The 24,496-nt window shown below is 45.3% G+C and overlaps 1 protein-coding gene across 2 annotated transcripts in view; it reads left to right on the forward strand.

Annotated features, from left to right (window-relative positions):
- Nucleotides 1-3,653: 3,653 nt before the first annotated feature.
- ABCC9 (ATP binding cassette subfamily C member 9) overlaps nucleotides 3,654-24,496 on the forward strand; it is a 976,112-nt gene continuing 955,269 nt past the window's right edge. For both annotated transcript variants that reach the window (XM_029600177.1, XM_029600176.1), the window contains exon 1: nucleotides 3,654-3,723. The gene's annotated coding sequence lies outside the window, so the exon portion shown is untranslated. The remainder of the gene's footprint in view (nucleotides 3,724-24,496) is intronic.

Genomic DNA, 24,496 nt, shown 5'->3' on the forward strand with positions numbered 1-24,496 from the left:
AAGCCCAGCATTCTGTTTCCAACAGTGGCCAATCCAAGCCATAAGAACCAGGCTACAAGAAACTGGCAAGTACCCAAACACTAAAAATATCCCATGCTACTGATGCCAGTAATAGCAGAGGCCATTCCCTAAGTCAACTTGATTAATAGAAGTTAATGGACTTCTCCTCCAAGAACTTATCCAAACCAAACAGTACAGTGCACCTCAGTGAAGATTTGACATCATTTGGAGTGAGGAAATTCTCCCAAAGATGAGATTTTTACAATGTTCTTTCGCCCTAGCTTGATGGACTCTATAAAAGGTAACTATCAAGTTAGGGCAAGAGAAATCATCTTTGGGAGACTTTCCTCATGCCATAACGCATTTTGCTGAATGACCCTATTAGCCTGATATTTCTGAATATTGACCTTGTTGTGTTTTGGACATTGAGGCGTGGGCCCTTGATCGCTGCAAGAGATGGCACCTCCAACAGGGCGGAGCCCTGTGGGGACTTGCAGCGATAGGCTAGCTCCAAGCAGAGATGGACACAGAGAAAGTTAGAGTTTATTATACTGCAACGTAGATAGTAACCTGAGGAATGGGCAATGATGCCAGCCAGAAGAGGAGATATCTGATGGTAATGTTCCATCTGAAAGCTGCAGAGTAAGGCAGTTCCACAGTCTCACCAGGTCCCGAGAACCCAGGCCTAGTTGGAAAGGCCAGTGAGAATAGATCTGGTAGTGGTCCGCGGTATGGGGTAGGCCGAGGATCTGTATAGAGAGAGATGAGATAATGCAGAGACAGAAATGGAGCGGTAGTACTCACTCTGATGCTGGCAGTTGTTGTAGGAGAGAGCACCTGAGGAGCGGAGGTCCGGGACAAAATAAGGCCCCCGAGGAGTGGGTACCTTAGGCGTCCTCGTAGGTGGTAGGCAACCCCAGAGGGTAGACAGAAGTGAGGCAAGGCCCCCAAGGAGCGGGTACCTAAATTGTCCTGGAGCGAGACTACCATAGCAGAAGCGTCTGGTAACGTAGAGAGATCAGCATGGAGGATTCCTTGCTAACTTGTAGTAGGAATCGTGAAAGGAGTTTAAATCTCAGAGCTTGTGACGTCATGCAGTGGGGACGCCCCACAGATTCCCGCCATGATGCACGTAAAGGACGGGGCTGTGCGCGTATCCTAGGTGACTCCAGGAGAAAGATGGCGAATGCAATCGCCCATGCCGGACCAGAGACGCCAGAGGGGTTGGCGTGGAGAAGCTGAGGCAGCCATCTTCCCAAAGGGAACCGAATCAGGCAGGAAAAAGGTGAGCAATAGAAGGCGCAGCTATCTGCGACCAATGGGCGCAACAGACCTCATAGCAAATACAGTCATTACCAGCCCCCAAGGAATCCTGGACCCACCTGACCACTGACTGTCACTTACCTTCCACTCTCTGACGTCTACTCTACTATTTGGGTAGTGGTGCATCGCTTCTCCAAGATGGCTCACCTCACACTACTTCCTGGGCTTCCTTCTGCATCTGAGCTGGCTTGCCTTTTTGTTTAACACAACTTTCAGTTACACGGGCTTCTATCTCACATCCCCTCAGACCGAAGTGTACAACTTACAGCCCATTTCTAGAAGAACCTCTGTTAAAAAAAATTTGGTATTACACTGGACTTCACTTCGGCATACCACTCACAAAGCAACGGGCAAATCAAAAGAATCAATCAGACTCTAAAAATATTTCTATGAGCTTACGTTAATCAGCACCAAGGCAACTGGGCTTCTCTTCTTCTATGGGCAGACTTCCTCCACAATAACCATGTGCGGAGTTCATTTGGTTCTTTACCTTTTCAAGTAGCTTTCAGCAGTAAGCCCAGAGTATGACTCACTGTTTCAGTCTCGGTCTCCTACAGGGAATCCAATGTTATGAGCCAGGATCTTAAAGAGTTATGGCAGAAGGCTCATCAACTGCTCACTGAGGCTGACAACTGTTTTAAGAAACAAGTGGACAAAAAATGCCAACTGGTGCCACAACTTCAACCAGGAGAACTGGTATGGCTCAGTACTTGGAACCTACACCTCAAGATGCCATCACTTAAATTCACACCTAGATTTGTGGGACATTTCCCCATTCCTCAGTAGGTAGGGCCAGTAGCCCTCCAGCTAAGACTCCCTTCCACACTTAAAATATAAAATGTGTTTCACATCTATCTCCTGAAGCCAGCGGTATTGTTGTGGCCTTCAAGGTTCCCACTCAAACCCACTGAAAAAGACACCATGTATGAACTTCAAGAAATTTTGGACTCTAGGAGCATCCAAAAGAAAATCTTATCTCCTGGAAGGGCTTCGGCCCAGAGTAGAACTCGTGGGAACCTGCTTTCAACCTTCAAGCACCCAGACTGTTAAAAAAAACCTTCCATCAACGCTTCCCCCAGAAGCCCAGATCTGAGGAGGGGCTTAGGAGGGGTACTGTAACATTTGGTTGGCCTTTGGAATGACCCCATGACCAGCTGCACTCACCCTGTCCACTGCCAGATGCCTCCGACTCTTCGTCACGGTGTAGACGGCGCCATTATGAATCCTGTTGTCATGATATGATGTTCCCTAGGTATGTCAGCCTTTACAGGCTCTGAAGCGGGAAAGCCCAGTACCGGCACCACCTGACAACATCATGTGGCTGTGTATTTAAACCCAGCTGCGCCACCGACTCACCTCAGCAACATGTCCTTCTGCCTAGCTCAGTGTGTGTGTTGCTTATCTCGTCCTGCCTTCCAGCCTTGCCTCACCTTCTCCTTGCTCCATATCCTTCCAGTCCTTCTGCCTGTTCACCTGGATCTGACCTTTGCTATGAACCCTGACTACATTCTGCCTACTGCCTGCCCAGATCTTTGCCTGAATCTGGTACCTCTTCAACTGCTGCCATCTGAGACCTTAGCCCATCTATGCATTCTCTCTCTCATTGCCCTCAGTGTCTTCCTAAGTCTTACTGGCTCTTGGAAAGCAAGGGATCAGCATATTGGGAATGGAGCTGATATAGGCGAAGCTCCCACTTGTCCCAGACCAGGGCATGTTTGCCAGCTGTTGGCGTGGGCCTAGTAAGTTAACCTACTAGGCTGCATGAACCACGCCACAGTACAAGGACCTACAGTCATCACAGTACAAAGTGCAAAGCTAGGGAGAATTCATGGAGCACTTTCCTAACATTCTGTTGCCTGACAGTGGTAAACTGCAGTTTAACATTTTTGGTTTTGACCCTCTTTACTGACAAACGTATTTGTGATTATTTTGTTCTGAATACTCTACTTTTATGTTTTCACTTGTTCTTAATTCTTACTTTTTATGGTAACTCATTCAATAGCTGGGATATTATGTTATTTTCTCTTAATCCTTTAATCCTCTTTTGAATGACTGACCAGTCACGAAAGGCAGAATATAAATCTCAAATTAAATCAATTAGGGCATATTAATAATGTCAGTGATCAGTAAAACTTAGATAAGATTTTCAAGTCTTACAATTAGGTGTTTTGCTTCCCTGATTGCCTTTTCCTGTTTCCAGCCTTTTGATAGAAAGTAAGGATAAAGAAACTTTTTTTTTCTTAAGAGTTTGTTGAAATCCGATAGGAGGCAGCAGCTGATCTTATAGTTTAAAAATAACACTCCCAGGCAGCTGCTCACTTTTATTAGAGAGCAAGTCTGTAGTCGGAAAGAACACTGATCAGTAAATATACTGATCAGTAAATATTTCAGTTTTTAAAGGTAAGATACTGGGTTTTTTTGTTGCTGTGTCCTAATATTTTAGAAATTAAAAGGGAATCTGTGAGTATTGAAGGCTCTTTCCCTAATAGGGGAAAAATCTCCTTTACTAATGTCTTTGCTTCACTTTCAGTGTTTTGCTTTGGTGAAAGGATATATAACTGTGTAACACTTAAAGATAATTATCGACTATAATTCTTTTCTCTGACTTCTAGAAAACTTTTATCTAATTTTTGAAATGTTCTTATAAGCATTATAAAAATATGAAGGTTATCTGATAAAGAGTAAATAACTATATTACAAACATCTGTATGATGTAACTTCATTTTGCTACAAATTATACCCATTCTGTTAAGAAACAGAATTAAGCAAAAATGATGTTAGTCAATGAAAAGTTGCACTGAAAGAGGTCATCTGAAAATTTTAATTATGTTGTCTTTTTTCCTTCTGCTAATTTACCCAACACTTTTGAAGATAAAAGTGGAATGAAGATATTCATTGTTTTGTATTATGATAATGTTATTTATTTTCAGCAAATTAGTCTTGAATTCTGGACCCTGACAACTGCTATCCTAAGCTGATCTGTCTACTAATTTGCAGTTAGTATGATAATATATGAAAAACAAAAAAAGAAATAAGCACAAATTTTGATGAACTGAATGCAGTAGGGATAATGCAATATCAAAGGGATGTTAACTTTTACACAGGCATGCGGGCATGTGTGTTTGCCAGCTTGCGTCCAGAGACACCTCCATTTTATAACATACGCGCATATATGTGCACATGTTATAAATTAGTCTGTGTGCACATACATGTGCACACAATTTTAAATGGACACACGCATGTGCGCTCAAATGCCACTTCTACCTCGTAAGTGGGGGAATTTTATAAGGGATGTGCACTGTTGCCATAGCTATTTTTTCCAGTTCATTCGCATTTCACCCAGTTAAGGGATAGGACTTCCAATCCTCCCCCCTAGTTTAATAGCCTCCTCCCCCCCCCCCCCCCCGTTAGCCCTTAAAACCATGCTGACTAGGCTAGATTTTTTGTTTTAATATTTAGACGCCATCCATAGCAGAAGTAAATTTATGTATCAGGGGATCCCGACGTGTGCAGGGACATGTATTTACATGGACATTTCTTGGCCAGGCCCCAACACACCCATGCCCTGCCCCTTTTTAGAAACCTTTTGCTGTTATCTATAAATATAATCACCGAAAAAAGGAGCAGTAAAATTTGCTCTTATTATTCTTGCATCAGAAATATCTAGATTTACAATATGTATACAATGCAGAGTTCCATTAATCATATAGGCCTGGAGAAAACTGGATTCTTTTTATTCTGTGAAGTTTTATGTTTGTCCAACAAAATGTATCTAACAATTTTATACATGAGTTTTGAGACACACAGATCTTTTTTTTTTTTTTTTATTTACAGTGATTCTCTCTGATTTTAAAAGTTCTTAACATATCTTTCCATATTCTGATCTAATAAAATGTATCACAATCTGTGAAGAATATAGTACACTTGCTAAGTGTTCATATTATTAATACATAAATATGTCCCATAATAAGTGCATCTAATTATTTTAATTTTATGTCTTAAGATTTTATACTTATGTCTTTGTTCCATGCTTAAGTCTGTGTGTTTATATGTAAGCTGCTGAGAGCCTCAATATTAATGCCTATAAATGTAATAAATAAAAATAATTAATTAGGAAGATATTCACAGTAACAAGCATAGAATATACTGGGAAAGTATCTCCTTTTAGGGGTACGCAACAAGAAAATATTCATTACATTTTTTGTATTTGTTTAAAATTTTAATATTCATTTTGTTGATTTTTTTTTCATTTTTGGGGAAATTTGTTTCCATTTAGTGTACACTAAATCCAAAAATGAAACTGCTGAATGCACATTCCTAGATCTTTTTCATTTTATTTTACCTTGTATTTCTCCACAGTTTCTATAATCTCCATTTTTATCTCATTTCTCTATATTGTTCTTGTCACCCCTTTCTTCCCTTTTTCACATCTTCATTTACTTTTTTCTCTTTCATCTCTTCATATTTTATGTTTCATTTCTGGCCTCACTCCTCAATTTCTTCCTTTCTCACACACACCATATTCATATTTTCTCCTCATACTTAACAGATCCATATTTCCTTCACTTAAGCTTTAATTCTCTATCACCTTTCTCTAGCAGTTCTCATTTTGCTTTCTTTCTCATCCATCTCCCAGCCTTTTACATACTATGATTTCAAATTGTATCATCCCCTTTTTATCGCTTTCTATTTGACTCCTGCCATGTCACTTACATTCTCACCACTCATTTCATTTTAATTTTTATCTGTCCTATTTTTATGATTCATCTATCATTCCATTTACAGCTCTCTTCTCCATTTATTGCTCTATGCTTTATGGGGGTAATTTTCAAAGGAGTTACGCATGTAAATGTGACATACTATCGTAGCAATTTTCAAAAGCTATTTACTCGAATAAAGTGCACTTACTTGAGTAAATCCTATGGACAATTCAATGGCATATATTGTAGCAATTTTGAAAAGCCCACTTACTTGAAAAGCCCACTTACTTGAAAAGCCCACTTACTCGAGCAAAAACCAGTTTTGCTCGAGTAAATGCTTTTGAAAATCTGGCCCTATATGTCTATTGCCTCTTCTTTACCCTCCCTATCTTTCTCTTTTTCCCATTTTTCTATCCATCTCCCTTGTCTATCTCTTATTCATTAGGGATGTGCATTTGTTTAAAACAAAAGTCAAAAAATGCGATGAATAAGGCTAATTTGTTTTATTTGGAGGGCCCTGAACTGAATCGGGGGCCCCCTGAATGAAATGAACTTTATTCATTCATTTCATTTTAAATTAATGCATCGGGCCTAAAGCAGGGACTGTGGCCTATGCCATAATGTGAAAGTGACACTTCAGCCTAGACCAAAGGCTGGAACCTTGCCTAGGGAATAGGCCAAGGCCCAAAGTAGGGATCATGGCCTAGGCCCGAATGTGACACCAGGGTCTCTGAGGATGTCTGGGCTGATGCTGGGGCCTCAGTCAAGACCCCCAAAACTTAAAAAGAAAAAAGTTACCTGATCTTTCGGGTATCCCTCAAAGACTGGGTCCTTGGCATAGGCCAGGGCCTGGACCCTGGCCCGACACCATAACCCGACCTGAAAATTGAGTCCAAATGTCAGGGCCTTAACCCGGAGGCTGGGTGGCAAAGTTAGGGTCTATGCCTGGACCAGACCTGTTGCTGCAACCTCACCTGGAGGCTACATCCCATGCCTGGTCCTCGGCCTAGGCCAAAGCCCGAGCCTAGGCCCAATGCCACGACCCAACCCAGAGGCTGGGTCCTGATGCTGGGGCCTCAGTCTAGAACCAGGCCCGATGCCACAACCTAACCAGGAGGCCGGGTCCCGATACCAGGGCCTAGGCCAGGGCATGGACCAAGGCCCAACACTGCAACTCGATTCGAAGGCTCCATCCCAATGCTGGAGCCTTGGCCTAGGCTGGAGCTCGAGCCCAGACCCAATGCTGTGACCTGACCAGGAGGCCAGGTTCGGCACTGGGCCAGGAGGCTGGGTCCCAATGTCTGGGTCTCGGCCAGGGGCAGGCCCAGGCCTGGGAGCTCCTCTTCTTCAGTCCTCTTTTCTTTAGTGTTTGAAAGCCAAATGATGCTGTCTGATGGGTCGCGCCAGAGTTAATTAACACTGGCGCATTCACCCCAATGAATGGCACCATTTTGATGTATAGCAATGCCTGGGCCCAGGCATTGGCACCGGGCCTCCTGACTGAGGCCCTGGCATTGGGCCTGGGTCCAGGTCTAGGCCCTGGTATCAGGACCAGGTCTCTGGGTTGGGAAGCCACATAGGTCCTGGATCCAGTCCAAGGCCCTGGTGTCAAGACCCATCTTCCGGGTCAGGCAATGGCATTGGGCCTGGGTCTGGGCCTAGGCCCTGGCATTTGGACCTGGCTTTCAGGTCAGATAATTGCATTAGGCCTGGGACTAGCCTGAGGCTCCAGAGTTGGGACCTGGCCTTTGGGTTGGGTCATGGCATCAGGCTTAGGCTCGTGCACTGGCCTAGGTAAAAGCCCAGGCATTGGAACCCGGCGCCTTGGTTGGGTCACCAGGTCTCAGCATCGGCACCTGGTCTCAGGGTCAGATCACAGTGTTGGGCCTAGGCCTGGGTCTGGGGCGAGGTCCTGGCCATGGTGTCAGGCCTGTGTCTGGGCTTCGGCATAGGATGAGGTGTCATCATTGAGTAGGCTGAGGCTGTAGCAACCTACCGCAGTCTTGGCATATGCAAGTAAGAGGCTTCAGCCTAGTCCTAATCTAGGGATCTCTACCAGACTGGGTAAGTGGGGGCCGGAGAGGATTCTGGCCCTGGCATTTTTCAGGGAGGGTGGGAGAGAGGCATAGTTCTTATTTTTTGGTTGTTTTTGGGTTTGGTTTTTTTAAATTGTTTTATTCATTTTTTTTCACATGAATGAAACGAATCCCATAAATTTCCCGAAATTTATGGGAAAAAAGCATCCCAAAAATGAACCAAAAACAAACACATTGTTTCCCCTGTACATCCCTATTATCCATAATATCACCAAGTCCTTTATCTCCTACAAACTGAGTCCTCAATAGGCTGAATGTTTGCAAGAGAATGCATAGTAGTAGTAGGGCCAGTTAGGGTAACAGCAGGGAGTCAGCAGTATAGATATCCCATTAGCAACCTCTTTGCTTTATGATTTGACATTCAGATGCATTTTCAATAGGATCTAGGGGCCTAACTAAGGCCTCTTTCCATTTAGGGTGGAAGTGTTTGCCTAAGGCCCCCTCATTGGTTGAGTTTTCAGGTATTCCTGATGATTATGCATAAGCCAGATATGCTTGTGTACAGCCTCAGTTGTATTCAACTATATCTCATTCATATTCACTAGACCACTTAGGGGGCTCTTGAGGACCTGGAGAGCCCAACACATCTTAAGGGATCACAAACATGCATATCTACTTATATCCTCATGCTTGTGTGACCAGAACTTGAAAATGTATAACATCTGTTATCTCAAGTACTCCTGCACAGCTTCCTGCAATGTGTTGCATTCAGGGCTCTGATTAGAACCACCTGCAGTTCTTGAAGCCTTTTTATAGCCCAGGCAGCTACACTTCCTGTGGGCACTGACTGATGATGTCATCCCTTCTCTAGTATAAAAGAAAGCTCACCACAACCATCCAATGCCTCAGCAACAGGTCCTTCTGACATGCCTAGCTGCCTGCAGTGTGTACTGCTTTTTGTTCCTGATCCTGCTCTTGTTCCTGCCTGCCTTATTCTAGTCCAGCCTGTTCTGTTCCTGCTTGCCTTGTTCCAGTCCTGCTTGCTTTGCCTCAGTCCTGCTCCTGTCTGCCTTGTTACAGCCTTGCCTTGCCTTGCTCCTGTTCTGGTACTTGCCTTACCTTGCCATGTTTCATGTCCTATTCCAATCCTTGACTTGCTGTACTGTGCTCCTTGACTTGTTCCTATCCTGGCCTTTCCTCCCATCATGTTTGCTTTCTCGCCCTGCCCTGTCCTGTCTTGGCCCTACCTTAGCTCCTTGTTTTGTCTTGTCTTTGTCTCCATCCTCCTTACCCCCCTTAACTGACTTCATATGCCTTGACCTCAGCCCAGATACCAACTATGCCCACTCTCTGCCTGCTCTGTCCATTGCCTGGACAGGGCAATGGACAGGGCCTGTCCTGACCTTGGCTTAGTTACCGACGCTGCCTGATCACTCTATATGGGACCCTTGTCTAAATCCTGCTGGCCTCAGAATCCAAGGGCTCAACCTGCACGGGGAGAGGCTGTTACAGGTGAAGCCTAGCTTCTGTTTCAGTCTGAGTGACTCTGCCTGCTGTCAGCAGGCGCCTAGCTAGTTTGTTAGCTGGCCAGTACCAATATCGGCACAGCCGAAAGAACTCACATTATGTGACAAAAGGTGAACTAGAAGATCAAAAAGGATGAGGTGCACTGATTCCTTCAGTCACATCCCCAGTGTGAGTTAGCTGGGAAACTCAGATTTGGAGGCAAGAAGAGAAAAGGACAATGTGGAAATCTTTTACCTAAATGAGGAAACTTGTGGTGTCTGGGGAAAGAAAACTTTGTTTCAAACATTACCCTCCAATACTTTTCTTCAGGCAGTAAAAGTCAATGCATATGATCATCCTACTTCTCATGTGAGTAATAGTTCGGCGTTTTTGCAATTTTATCATGTGTGTATATTTGATATTGTTACATTACTGTTTTTTTTTTTAATAAGCATCTTTATTGGAGTTTTAACATAAAACAGTAATAAACAGCTTAAACAACTGACAATAATTCTTACATCACTGTACCCCATCCCAAGCCCACTTCCCCAACTACCTCTCCCCATAAGCTCCAATACCTGCAGACATTAACCAGCACTTCCAAGAGACTTACTGAACTCCTCCCTTTTACAAAACTGGCTTGTCCAGGTAAAACTAAAGAGGGGAGTATATCTGCCAGTCAATTGGCCAACATTTTAGCATAAATGTTAATGTCAACATTGAGTAGAGAAATTGGTGTATAGGTAGACATAGCTTAGGGTCTCTGCCAGCTCTGGGCAAAACAATGATAGTGGCCATTCAAAGTGACTCGGGCATAGTACCCTGGTGCACCAGGATATAAAACAAAGATGACATGCTATTTAACGCTTTGGAGCACAATGACTTGTAAAAGAAAGGAGACAACCCATCAGACTTTAAAAGTTTGGAGGCTTTGGATCACTGCCGAAATTTCAGCTTCTCGAATTGGTTCATTCAACTGGGATACCTGCTCAGTGGTTAATTTTGGAAGGGAAATCTGTTGCATGAATCGCTGTCTAGCCTGAAAATCCTCCGGTTCTACAGTATAAAGTTGTTGATAATAAGACTGAAACTGAGATACAATATCTGCTGAGGTAGTGATTAATTTCCCTAATGCATCCCGGAGGCTAGAAACAAAGGTTTGTTTTCGTTCCCCTCTCAAAAGATGGGACAACATTTTCCCCACTTTATTCCCATAGAGAAAAAGCCGATGTTTTAGTGAAAATGTTGAGGATGTCGCTACGTTAAGTGATGCCTTAATTGACAACAATTTCTGTTGAGCATCAGATTATGAATTGTGTCTTATGTTAGGAACTCTGCACTAAAACACCCCTACTGTAACAGAATGCAAGGCCATGTGCCAGATGATTGTGTTCCGGCGATGGATCCGCCTTGTTCCTGATATCCATCTTCAGAGTCTTGTTCCTGGATTGGTTTTGGGACCAACATTTTTTTTTCAGGATTTCTTGTTACGACCTGCTGGAGGCGCCTGCATCCAGACTTTTTTTCATGTTGGCCAGTTTGGGGTTTTTACGACCTGTAGGAGGTGCCTGCACCCTACCTGGTTTTGTTTGCCCGACCTGGGTTCCCTCCCCCAGGTGGTCTTGGTGTTTCTTGTGGTTTTGTCTTGTTTGTAGTCTTGGCTCTCTCTTTGCTTGTTTGTGTTGGTTCTTTGTTTGTTGCTCGTTTGTCTTGTTCTTTGTTGTTGCTTGTTTGTTCTGTCTTCCGTTTGTTGCATCCCGGTCATGTGTTTTCCCGTCCTCCTCGTTCCCCGTGTTCCGCTCCCTTGCTTTCCGCTCCCTTGCTCTCTGTTCCCTTGCTCCCTCTTTTGTGTTTTATGTATTGTCGGTCGCGCAGTCTCGTGTTCGCGCGGTCTCGTGTTCGTGCGGTCTCGTGTTTGCTCGGTCTTGTGCTCTCGTAGGTCTCTCGTTGTTGTCTTTTGGTGTTTCTGTAGTTTCTTGTTGTTTCTTGCCTGTTTCATGCAGTCCCCGGGATCTACCAGCTTCTGTTTTTTGGACCCTCGAATACCTCCATTCAGTATGGATTGATACCTTCTATCCTCGGACTGTTGACAGGCGGTTTTGAGGAGGGGGTACTGTTAGGAACTCTGCCCGCGGGTCCCCCCTTGAGCAAGCACTCACCTTCCCCCCACATTCCTGCCTTCTGTACTCGTCACGGCATGGAGCCGCTGACGTCGGGCCTGCCTATGCGGCCGGAGCCGCGGACTCGAGTTCCTCACGCGGCCCGGAGGCCGCCCTTGGTGTCCTACTTCACCGCGGCAGGTGCCGCAGACCTTCGCATACTGCATGCCTCATCTTCGCGGCACAGAGCCGCTGCTGACGTCCCATCTACCTCCAGGGCTGGAGGCCACAAGCCCCGGTCTTGCCTGGTGGCTGGAGCCGCCCTCGGGGCTTCCTGCAGCGGCAGGAGCCGCTGCCGACATCGAGGCCTGCTTTCCAGCTCAGCCCTGCCTCTCTTAGGCAGATGTCAGTGCAGGTACGCTGTCCATGGTCCTGCACAGTTCCTGTTTCCTTTCCTCTAGGCACACGGCCGCGCCTCTCTTCAATATTTAAAGCGCCCATGGCCGGATATGCCCTGGGCCCCACCTATGGACTGATTTCCTGTTGCAAACCTATAAAAGGGCTGGTCTTGCCATTGTGCCTTGCCTTGCATCGGAGTTACTTCGTCTCTGGAAGCTCCTGCTGTCCAGCGCTCTGACAAGTCCTTGATCTTCTTCATGGAGCTCCTCGTCTTGTTCGCTTTGTACCATGTCTTCGTGTCATCTCTTCATTGCCTGAGGTCCCCGTCCAGGTGTCCTGGTGTTTCATCTCCTCACGTCTCAGCCTTCCTGGTGTTCCAGTTCTCCTTGGTGTTCGTGTTTGCTCCTGAGCCTTCTGTTCTGCCGGCCGTGGATCTCTGGGTGATGCAGCTTCGTCATGGGAGATGCCTGCAGTGGAGTGGTGTCCTGTGCTCCTGAGCCGTCTTGTCCTGCCAGCCTTTGTGGAGCTCTGGTTGACATATGGCTCCGTCATCGAAGTTCTGCCTTGGCTGGATTCTTCCCTGCGCTCGTCCCACTCTCCGTGTGGTCCATGACCAGCCTCCTCGGGCTGTGTAGGGTGCACAGTGGGACAGGGTGGTTCGCGACCAGCCAATTGGGTCCGCCTGTGAAGGTGGGCTGAGTAGGGCGCCCTGAGAGACAGTGCCAATGTCCTCCTGCCCAGTTTCTCGTCTTGTCTGGGCTTCGTCAATTCCTCGACTTGTCCCTGGTGTCATGTCTTCAACAGCCCTGGTGTCATGTCTTCAACAGCCCTGGTGTCATGTCTTCACTTCAACCCTCGTCTTTGATGCCGTCGCATCAACCTTGGTGTCATGTCTTCGTGTCAAGGCCTCCATCTGCCCTCATCCTCAGGTCGGCCTGCTGCCCCATGCTGATCCAAGCGGCAGGTCCGAAAGGGCTTGGAATGGTCGGAGGACCGTTCCCCTACCAACATCATCATGTTGTTGGCACTGGGAGCTTGCAGGCCCAGTAGAGGGTATGACCATAGTCCCGCCGTGCTGGAACACGCCGTCAACCCTCGGTTCGGTCCTGGATCCATCTGGGGTCAGGCTGAGGCCCAAGGGCACACTAAAACACCCCCACTGTAACATCTTAATATCAGAATCTTTATTTGCGCATCTCCAGAGCTCAGCTATAGAACTACTGGTGATCTCGGATCACTGCCCAGTGTCATGTGTTTTGTGAATACCAGGAAGAGTTTGTGAGCCTTCAATTTGGAGGATGCCCATGTGACTCCTACAGGACAAAGACTTTAAAGAATTCTTGTTCACTAAATGGCAGGAATTTGAATTACATAATGCACAACACCACTCAGATCCAGTCCTCTTTTGGGAATCTGCTAAGGCAGTTTTGCGTGGTGATATAATTGAATATTCAATTAGACGTAAAAGAGAATTAGATAAAACAATGCTAGACTTAATTGCCAGGCTTACCCAATGTAAACGGGACCTAATTTCTAATCTTACTGGGGTTGTTTTGTATTACTGTTGGATGAGGGATATATGTTCTGTCCACTAGCTGGAATTTTTAAGAATATAAGAAATGTCATACTGGGTCAGACCAAAGGTCCATCAAGCCCAGCGTCCTGTCTCCAACAGTAGCCAATCCAAATCACAAGTTCCCAGAAGGATCTCAGAGAATTCAAACTCAAAACCAGGGATAAGTGGTGGCTTTCCCAAGTCTACATCTGTTGCCAGAAAATATGGCCAAGGCAACTAGCACAGTGGGATTTAAAAGGTTTGGACACATTCTTGGAGGAAAATTCCATAAAACATTATAGCCAGGTAGACTAAATGTTATTACTTTCCCTGGAAGTAACAGAAAATAGGTCTATTGTTGTTACACTTACTGGCCGCGGCCCATCCCAGCCGGCCTCTCCGGCACTCTGATGCCCCTCAGCACCTGCACTGGTGCCGGGCTCTCTGGCCACAGCACCCAGCTCCTCCTGAAGCAGCCGGCGTCTCCCCCATGCTGAGGGGTCCGTCCCAGCTCCTCCTGCACCTGGGACGCCACTGTCTTCCTCCACGACGAGGTCCTCCTTTATGCGCGCCTCCAGTGGGAATTTAAAGGGCCCGCGGCGGGAAGACGCCGCTGGCCCCCTTGGATGACATCAGAGCTCCTGCCCTATATAAGACTGCGACGGACATCCAGCAGGCGACTTGGCAACAGGTCTCCTCATTGTTGGTTCCAGCGTTCCTGATCCAGCCTTCCTGCTCCAGCCTCTCGCTCCTTCTCCCCTTCGGACAGACCTCCCTGCCTCTGACCTTTGGACCACACTTCGCCTTGCCTCTCGCCACCTGCCTCTGACCTCTGGACTGGGTCTCGTCTTGCTGCCTGCCTCTGACCTTGAACTGGACTTCGTCTCGCCTCCAGCCATCCTTGCCCTCTGGGCTTGTCCTCGCAGGGGCCCATCTAAGTTCAGCCAGCCCCGGCACCCAAGGGCTCAACCCATGGGGAACGTGGGTGGTAGTGGTGAAGCTCCAGCTGGCCCCTGCTCCTCTCCAGCCTTGCCTCCCGATAGTGGAGACCTGTGGGGGTTTTCCCTCCTCAGGTAGCGCAAACTCCGCCTCGGCCCAAGGGTACACATTCGGTACTGGACTCATAACAGATTGCCAAGTCCATGGACCCGGTGGAGGCGTCCGCCCTACAGGCCATCCCAGGCCTGGCACAGAAGATACTTGAGCAGCAAAGGTGTTGGAAACCCTTGCCTTGGCGGTGGAACGGCTCGGCGCCCGTCAGGATTTCTCAATTCCTGCGGGTCCTCCAGCTCCCTCGGTGCTGGGCTACGCCCCTCCCATGCCAGTAGCACGGCCGGTTATTCCACTCCCGGCTCCTCCACGCTTCTCTGTGGACCCTGCACACTGTTGGGATTTCTGAAGCTGTGCAATATGCACTTTGCCTCCAGTCCGCAATCTTCCCCGACGACATCACCAAGACTATGTACATCCTCTCCCTCCTGGATGGCAAGGCCTTGGTCTGGCCATCCCCTTTGTGGGAGTGCACAGACCCGATATTGCGGGACCTGCCCAGCTTCCTGGTCCTCTTCTGCACTGTCCTTGATGATCCTGGTAGGCAAGCCAAATCGGGCTCGTCTCTCCTTTACCTACACCAGGGGTCCCGTACCTTAGCCGATTATGTTATCAATTTTCAGACCCTGGCCACGGAGTTTCATTGGAGCGAGGAGTGCCTACATTCCATCTTCCTTGATGGCCTGTCTGCCCAAATAAAAGATGAGCTGGCTGCACGCGAGTTGCCTGCCTCCCTTGACGCATTCATAGACTTGGATGGCCATATAGACCGCCACCTTCAGGAGCGGTCTTGAGAACAACAGTCTTCTAAGAGACATTTATTTATTTTATTTATTTAAAAACTCTTCTATACCATCGTTAAGTTAGATAACCATCACAACAGTTTTCAGCAAGGCACGATAATGAAAATATGAATGGTATAGTTTATAAATTAATCATGTGCCATCATAGTACGGTAACAATTTAATACAATAAACTATGCGTGTAAGTTAAGCTTGTATGTTAGGAACATATTAGGCAGTTTAAATTTAACATTAATATGCATTTGTAGGTTACAAATAACAACTTCTAATTTGATGCGTCCTTATCAATCAACTGTTTTTCTCCTTCTCTTTATCTTTATAAAAAGCTTGTTTAAAGAGCCAGGTTTTCAGATTGGTTTTGAATATTTTCAAATTTCTCTGCAGCCTTATTTCGAGTGGCATGGTGTTCCATGCCACTCTTTCCCTTACTTGCGTGAGACATGCTATTTTGACAGGGGGGACAGTTAGTAGAGCCTTATTAGCAGATCTCAGGTTTCTTTTCGGGACATGTACGTGCAGTGCAGTGTTAAGCCATTCAGCTTTTTCATCGTGGATTAGTTTGTGAATTATACATAAAGCCTTATATTGTATTCGTTGTTCAATTGGAAGCCAGTGTAATTCGGCGAGTGTTCCTGTAATGTTTTTTTGCCAGTCAAAATTCTAGCAGCTGAGGTTTGTAATATTTGCAGTGGCCGAATTGTAGCTTGTGGTAGTCTTAAAAGTAGGGAGTTACAGTAATCTGTGCTTGCAAATATCATTGCCTGTAGAACTGTGCGGAAATTGTTTAGTGTTAGTAGAGGTTTTAGTCTTCTCAGGATCATTAGTTTCGCGTATCCTTCTTTTATTTTCAATGAGATGTGTTGTTTCATGTTTAGCTCAGGGTCAATTATTACTCCTAGATTCTGTACTTTTGTTGTTAGCTCAACAGCTTGAGTATTTTTGATTGTGAATGTTGGTTGTATGTGGTGTATGTTTTTACATTCAAGGGGTAAGAATTCCGTTTTGTCGATGTTTATTACCAGTTCCATCTGATTTAAGAGCTGTTTGATTATTTCAAGATACATATTGGCAAGTTTCATTGTTTCTTCAATGGTGTTTACAATGGGTAGCAGTAGCTGTATAACGTCTGCTTATATGTAATGTATGATTCCAAGCCCCTCTAGTAGGTGACATACCGGGAGGATATATATGTTAAAGAGTGTTGCCAACTAGAGATGTGAATCGTGTGATCGATCGTCTTAACGATCGATTTCGGCTGGGGGGGGGAGGGAATCGGATCGTCGCAGTTTTGTTTTTTTAAATATCGTGTAAATCATAAATCGGGGGAGGGCGGGAAAACCGGCACACTAAAACAACCCTAAAACCCACCCCAACCCTTTAAAATAAATCCCCCACCCCCCAAACCCCCCCAAAATGTCTTAAATTACCTGGGGTCTAGTGGGGGGGGGGGTCCCGGTGTGATCTTCCACTCTCGGGCACACTAAAATAACCCTAAAACCCACCCCGACCCTTTAGAATAAATCCCCCACCCTCCCGAACCCCCCCAAAATGTCTTAAATTACCTGGGGTCCAGTGGGGGGGGGGGGGGTCCCGGTGTGATGTTCCACTCTCGGGCCATGGGTGCGTTGATAGAAATGGCGCCGGCGCTACCTTTGCCCTGTCATATGACAGGGCAAAGGTAGCGCCGGCGCCATTTTGGTTCCTGTCCCCCGACGTCACGAGCGTAGGAGATCGCTCCCGGACCCCCGCTGGACCCCCAGGGACTTTTGGCCAGCTTGGGGGGGCCTCCTGACCCCCACAAGACTTGCCAAAAGTCCAGCGGGGGTCCGGGAACGACCTCCTGCACTCGAATCGTGTTGCCGTAATACAAAATGGCGCCGGCCATACGGCCATATGGCCGGCGCCATTTTGCAATACTCATATGACAGGGCAAAAGGTAGCGCCGGCGCCATTTCTATCAACGCACCCGTGGCCCGAGAGTGGAACATCACACCGGGACCCCCCCACTGGACCCCAGGTAATTTAAGACATTTTGGGGGGGGGGGTTCGGGAGGGTGGGGGATTTATTTTAAAGGGTTGGGGTGGGTTTTAGGGTTATTTTAGTGTGCCGGTTTTCCCGCCCTCCCCCTTCCCCTCCCCCTTCCCCCGATTTACGATTTTTGACGATAAATCGGGGGAATTCCTATTATATATCGCCTTTAACGATTTTTGACGATTTAAAATATATCGGACGATATTTTAAATCGTCAAAAAATGATTCACATCCCTATTGCCAACAGGGCTGATCCCTGTGGGACACCGGTTAGCAGTGTGACTTTGTCTGAGAGTGTATTTTTTATTTTTTCTTGAAAAACATCTATTATTTAAGTATGACTCAAACCATTTTATTGTTTTATTAGTGAGTCCTATTTCTTTCAGTCTATTGAGTAGTATTTTGTGGTTTACTGTGTCAAATGCTGCAGAGAGATCTAATAGAACCAGAATGTAGTGTGTTCCTGTATCAAAACCTCTTAATATATTATCTGATAAAGCTAATAGCAGAGTTTCAATACTGTAGTGTTTGCGAAACCCATGTTGTGTTGGGTATAATATGTTGTTACTTTCAATGTGGTTTGACAGTTGTATAAAAACAACTGTCAAACCACATTGAAAGTAACAACATATTATACCCAACACAACATAATATGTTGTTACTTTCAATGTGGTTTGACAGTTGTATAAAAACAACTGTCAAACCACATTGAAAGTAACAACATATTATACCCAACACAACATGGGTTTCGCAAACACTACAGTATTGAAACTCTGCTATTAGCTTTATCAGATAATATATTAAGAGGTTTTGATACAGGAACACACTACATTCTGGTTCTATTAGATCTCTCTGCAGCATTTGACACAGTAAACCACAAAATACTACTCAATAGTTTGTCTAGAAGGGGTAAGTTTGAGACTGGTCTATAGTTATTGAGATTTATTTATTTATAACTTTTTATATACCGAGGTTCAATTAACAAGATTAATTATCACTTCGGTTTAATATTTAGGGGGTCGAGGTTCTTTTTCTTAATTATTGGTTTGATTATAGCTCCATTGATTATAGCACCATTCACCTGCTCCTCAATGCTCCCGGCATTCACCCTCTCCCAAGAAGAGCTCTGTCCCGAGCAGGACCACTCCAGAGAAGCCCATGCAAATGAGTCGTGGCAAGCTGTCCCCGGAGGAACACCTCCAATGCCGACACTCCAGACTCCGCCTGTACTGTGGAGAGGCCGGACATGTATTAGCCCAATGTCCAGTGCGGCCGGTAAACTCCCGGGCCTAGGTCGCAGTGGAGGATTGCCCCTAGGCCTGACTCTCCCAGCTCCCCCATTCACGCTTCCCGTGACCCTCCTGTCAGGACTTTCAGACCCTGGCCCTCGTAGATTCCGAAGCCGAAGGTAACTTCATCATGAAGCACCTAGTAACATACCTACAGATACCTATTTGCGTCTCCCCAGTGCCGCTCATGCTCTCATCCATCCGAGGGGAGCCCTTACCGGGCCGAGTCACCCATGCCACCATTCCTGTGAGGCTCCACATGGGGGCCCTCCACGAGGAGAGCCTGACCTTCCATATCATCAACAAGACCATTCATCCCATAGTCCTTGGCCTGCCTTGGCTCCAACTGCATTCTCCTCAATTCGATTGAACGTCACTACAGCTCTCCCAATGGGGGCCGTCCTGCCGTACTTCCTGCCTGAAGCTGGTGGCTCACCAACACTGTCTCGCTGCCACGCTCCTTCCTCCTGGGCTTCCGCCCTACTACGTGCCCTACGGGGACGTCTTTTCCAAGAAAGGAGCTGATACCCTTCCACCGCATCGCCAGTACAACTGCACCATTAATCTGCTGCCTGGCACAGAACCTCCCGGGGCTGGGCCTACTCCTTATCCATGTCTGAGACCAGAGCCATGTCTGAATACGTGCAAGAAAATCTGGCCAAGGGCTTCATCTGCCAATCCACCTCCTCCGCGAGGGGGGGCTTCTTTTTTGTAGCGAAGAAAGACGGGACGCTTCGCCCATGTATCGACTACCGGGGGCTGAATGCCATCACCCAAAAGGACCGCTACCCATTGCCACTCATCGCGGAACTCTTTGTCTGCAGGGGGCTCTCATTTTCTCCAAGTTGTACCTTTGGGGGGCTTACAACCTGATTTGCATCCAGGAGGGCGATGAATGGAAGATGGCCTTCAAAACCCGAGACGGCCATTATGAGTATCTGGTCATGCCCTTTGGACTCTGTAATGCATCAGCTGTCTTTCAAAACATAATGAACAAGGTGTTTCAAGACGTGCTATACGATTGCATAGTTGTCTAACTCGACATCTTGGTTTTCTCCCAGGACCTCGATATCTATTGCTGAGATGTTGCCTGCATGCTCCAATGCCTCCAGGACCATCAATTATTTGCCAAGCTGGAGAAGTGCTCCTTCGAAAAGAAGAGCCTACCCTTCCTGGGTTATATCTTCTCTAAACAGGGGTTTAAAATGGACCCGGAAAAACTCACCAGCATCCAAAATTGGCCTCAGCCAGTCGGCCTTAAGGCCCTACAAAGATTTCTCGGCTTCGCCATTCCAGTGGGAGCACTGAGAGGAGAGGATCACCTTGATGGTTGCTGAAAGGAATCAGTAAGTTTTTGCTTGGGACATTGTCTTTTTTAAAAGTATTGGGGCAAAGTTAACTATTTGGTAATATTATTTAGTGTGTTTGTGCTTTTAATAGTCAGTAAGGCAGCAAATAAACAGAAGTTAGAGTGTTTGTATATTAAAAAAAAAAGTAGCCAGAAGCTAGAAATAAGCTAGGAGCAGTGTATACCTAAAGTAAAAAGGTTGAAAAGTTCAGTTCAGTTACTTACCTTGGAGAAGTGTTGAGGTAGTGTGATTTGGTTTGATTAGGTACCAACATTTGTTAATCAAGAGAGCGGTGAGTCACTCTGGCTGACTAACTGAAGTTTGACTGTTTGTATTTCCCAACCCTCGCTCACCCACCCTTAGCTCATCCTTTAATTTATAGGCAGGTGCCACTTTATAAAAAAAACAAAAAAAAAACACCTTGAGAGTTTGATCATTCATATGTAGGCCACTACCAGACATATAGTGAATTCACTAATATATTTAAAGAACATTAATTAGACACATTCCTATTCCCATAGCAACCAAAAACTTAAGTAGGAACTGAACAAATTTGAGATGAAGGCAGCAGTCCAGCAGCAAGAGGAGGGCTTCCCAGTCTTTTGCATCGAGTGTCACATGTATGATTTTTTTACCCGCCGGTGAGAAATTGTACATGTGCATGCGATGCAAAGAGCTCCTGGCTCTCAGAATGAGTCAGACCTGGAGGAGCTGAGGCAGACAGAGAGGTGTATAGATGAGACCTTCAGGGACATAGTAGCCAACTCCCAACTTCAGACTGGCAGCCCTGGTGCTGCCTTGGAGGAAGAAGGTCTCATGATTGGAGAAAATCAACCTGATGCAGCAGGAAAGGATCCTGTAGCAAGGACCTGCTCGCCAGGTGATGCATTGTCCTTTCCCACTGAGGATATCTCCCCAAGGCCTACTGCCCAGGAGGGAAGGGTTAGGTCGGCCGTCATAGTTGGTGATTCGATTATTAGGAATGTAGACAGCTGGGTGGCTGGTGGGCATGAGGATCGCCTGGTAACATGCCTACCTGGTGCGAAGGTGGCGGACCTCACGCGTCACCTAGATAAGATTTTAGACAGTGCTGGGGGGGAGCCGGCTGTCGTGGTACATGTGGGCACCAATGACATAGGAAAATATGGGAGGGAGGATCTGGAAGCCAAATTTAGGCTCTTAGGTAGAAAGCTTAAATTCAGAACCTCCAGGGTAGCATTCTCTGAAATGCTCCCTGTTCCACGCACAGGTCCCCAGAGGCAGGCAGAGCTCCGGAGTCTCAATGCGTGGATGAGACGATGGTGCAAAGAAGAGGGATTCAGTTTTGTTAGGAACTGGGGAGCCTTTTAGGGAAGGGGGAGTCTCTTCCGAAGGGATGGGTTCCACCTTAACCAGGGTGGAACCAGACTGCTGGCTCTAACTTTTAACAAGGAGATAGAGCAGCTTTTAAACTAGAACAAAGGGGAAAGCTGACAGTCGCTCAGCAGTGCATGGTTCGGAGAGAGGTATCTTCAAAGGATACTAATGATGCATTAGAATTAGGGCAACCCAACGGTGAGGTTCCAATTATAAGAAAAGTAGTCCAAGTGCCTGTAATTAAAATCTCAGCTGAGCTAAAAAATTCTAACTTATCCCTATCAATTAAAAAGCAAAATGAAAATACAAACAAAAAACAAACTTTGAAATGTTTGTATGCTAATGCCAGAAGTCTAAGAAATAAGATGGGAGAATTAGAATGTATGGCAGTGAATGATGACATAGACTTAAATGGCATCTCAGAGACATGGTGGAAGGAGGACAACCAATGGGACAGTGCTATACCGGGATACAAACTATATCGCAATGACAGAGAGGAGCACCTGGGAGGCGGTGTGGCGCTTTTATATCCAGGATGGCATAGAGTCCAACAGGATAAACATCCTGCATGAGACTAAATGCACAATTGAATCTTTATGGGTAGAAATCCCTTGTGTGTCGGGGAAGACTATAGTGATAGGAGTATACTACTATCCACCTGGTCAAGATGGTGAGACTGATAGTGAAATGCTAAGAGAAATTAGAGAAGCTAACCAAATTGGTAGTGCGGTAATAATGGGACCCTTCAATTACCCCAATATTGACTGGGTAAATGTATCATCAGTACATGCTAGAGATATAAAGTTCTTGGATGGAATAAATGACATTTTTATGGAGCAATTGGTCTAGGAACCGACAAGAGAGGGAGCAATTTTAGATCTAATTCTCAGTGGAGGACAGGATTTGTGAGAGAGGTAACGGTGGTGGGGTCACTGGGCAATAGTGATCATAATATGATCAGATTTGAATTAATGACTAGAAGGTGGACAGTAAGAAAATCCACGGCTCTCGTGCTAAACTTTCAAAAGGGAAACTTTGATAAAATGAGAAAAATTGTAAGAAAAAACCTGAAAGAAGCAGCTACAAAGGTAAAAAGTGTGCAAGAGGCATGGTCATTGTTAAAAAATACCATCCTAGAAGCACAGTCCAGATGTATTCCACACATTAAAAAAGGTGGAAAGAAGGCAAAACAATTACTGGCATGGTTAAAAGGGAAGGTGAAGAAGCTATTTTAACCAAAAGATCTTCATTCAAAAATTGGAAGAAGGATCCAACAGAAGAAAATAGGATAATGCATAAGCGTTGGTAAGTTAAATGTAAGACATTGATAAGACAGGCAAAGAGAGAATTTGAAAAGAAGTTGGCTGTAGAAGCAAAAACTCACAGTAAAAAACTTTTAAAAATATATCCGAAGCAAAAAGCATGTGAGAGCGTCAGTTGGACCGTTAGATGATCGAGGGTTAAAGGGGCACTTAGAGAAGATAAAGCCATTGCGGAAAGATTACATGATTTCTTTGCTTCGGTGTTTACTAAAGAGTATGTTGGGGAGATACCCGTTCCAGAGAAGATTTTCATGGGTAATAATTCAGATGGACTGAATCAAATCACGGTGAACCTAGAAGATGTGGTAGGCCTGATTGATAAACTGCAAGGTAGTAAATCACCTGGACTGAATGGTATACACCCCAGGATTCTGAAGGAAATAAAAAATAAAATTTCAGACCTATTAGTAAAAATTTGTAACCTATCATTAAAATCATCCATTGTACCTAAAGATTGGAGGATAGCTATTGTAACCCCAATATTTAAAAAGGGCTCCAGGGGCGATCGGTTAGCCTGACTTCAGTGCCAGGAAAAATAATGGAAAGTGTTCTAAACATCAGAATCACAGAACATATAGAAAGACATGGTTTAATGGAACAAAGTCAGCATGGTTTTACCCAGGGCAAGTCTTGCCTCACAAATCTGCTTCACGTTTTTGAAGGAGTTAATAAACATGTGGATAAAGGTGAACTGGTAGATGTAGTGTACTTGGATTTTCAGAAGGCGTTTGATAAAGTTCCTCATGAGAGGCTTCTAGGAAAAGTAAAAAGTCATGGTATAGGTCGCGATGTCCTTTTGTGGATTACAAACTGGCTAAAAGACAGGAAAAGAGACTAGGAATAAATGGACAATTTCCTCAGTGGAAGGGAGTGGGCAGTGGAGTGCCTCAGGGATCTGTATTAGGACCCTTACTTTTCAATATATTTATAAATATATTGAACACTGCATGCTCCGCAATTAAAATCATCATTGAGCAAACGAGCGCTATCCTCAGCAGGCCCACACCAGTGGAACACGCTTCCCCCAGATCTTAGACTAGAACCCAGCCATCAAGAATTCAAAAAAAGACTGAAGACTTTTCTCTTCCAACAAGCTTTCCCAGACGCTTAATCTTACTGTGACTGACAGACTTCCTAATTACTAGGTATCCCTTATTATGGACACTGTATCAAATACTACTATTAAGAATCTGCAACTGGACAATTATCTTGGAGCTCAAAAATTCACTTTATTTCATATATTTATTTGGCATTGCTTATTTTTATATTTATTGCTACGTTAAATAGTTATACTTCTTATATATAAAATATTATATTTCTTTATTTATTTCCAGTTAAACTATTATCACTCTATTTAGTATTATGTTAAATTGTCAACCAGTTATACTGTTCCATATGTTCTACGGTTCCATGTAAAGCTCCGCTCTCTGTTGAGCAGTTCTTCGTTTTATGTAAACCGGAGTGATTTGTAGTCCCTACAAGAACTTCGGTATATAAAAATTAAAAATAAATAAATAATAAATAAATAAATGATCTGGAAAGAAATACGACGAATGAGGTAATCAAATTTGCAGATGATACAAAATTGTTCATAGTAGTTAAATCACAAGCAGATTGTGATAAATTACAGGAAGACCTTGTGAGACTGGAAAATTGGGCATCGAAATGGCAGATGAA

The sequence above is a fragment of the Rhinatrema bivittatum genome, chromosome 4 (genome assembly GCF_901001135.1).
Source record: "Rhinatrema bivittatum chromosome 4, aRhiBiv1.1, whole genome shotgun sequence".
Lineage (NCBI taxonomy): Eukaryota > Metazoa > Chordata > Amphibia > Gymnophiona > Rhinatrematidae > Rhinatrema > Rhinatrema bivittatum.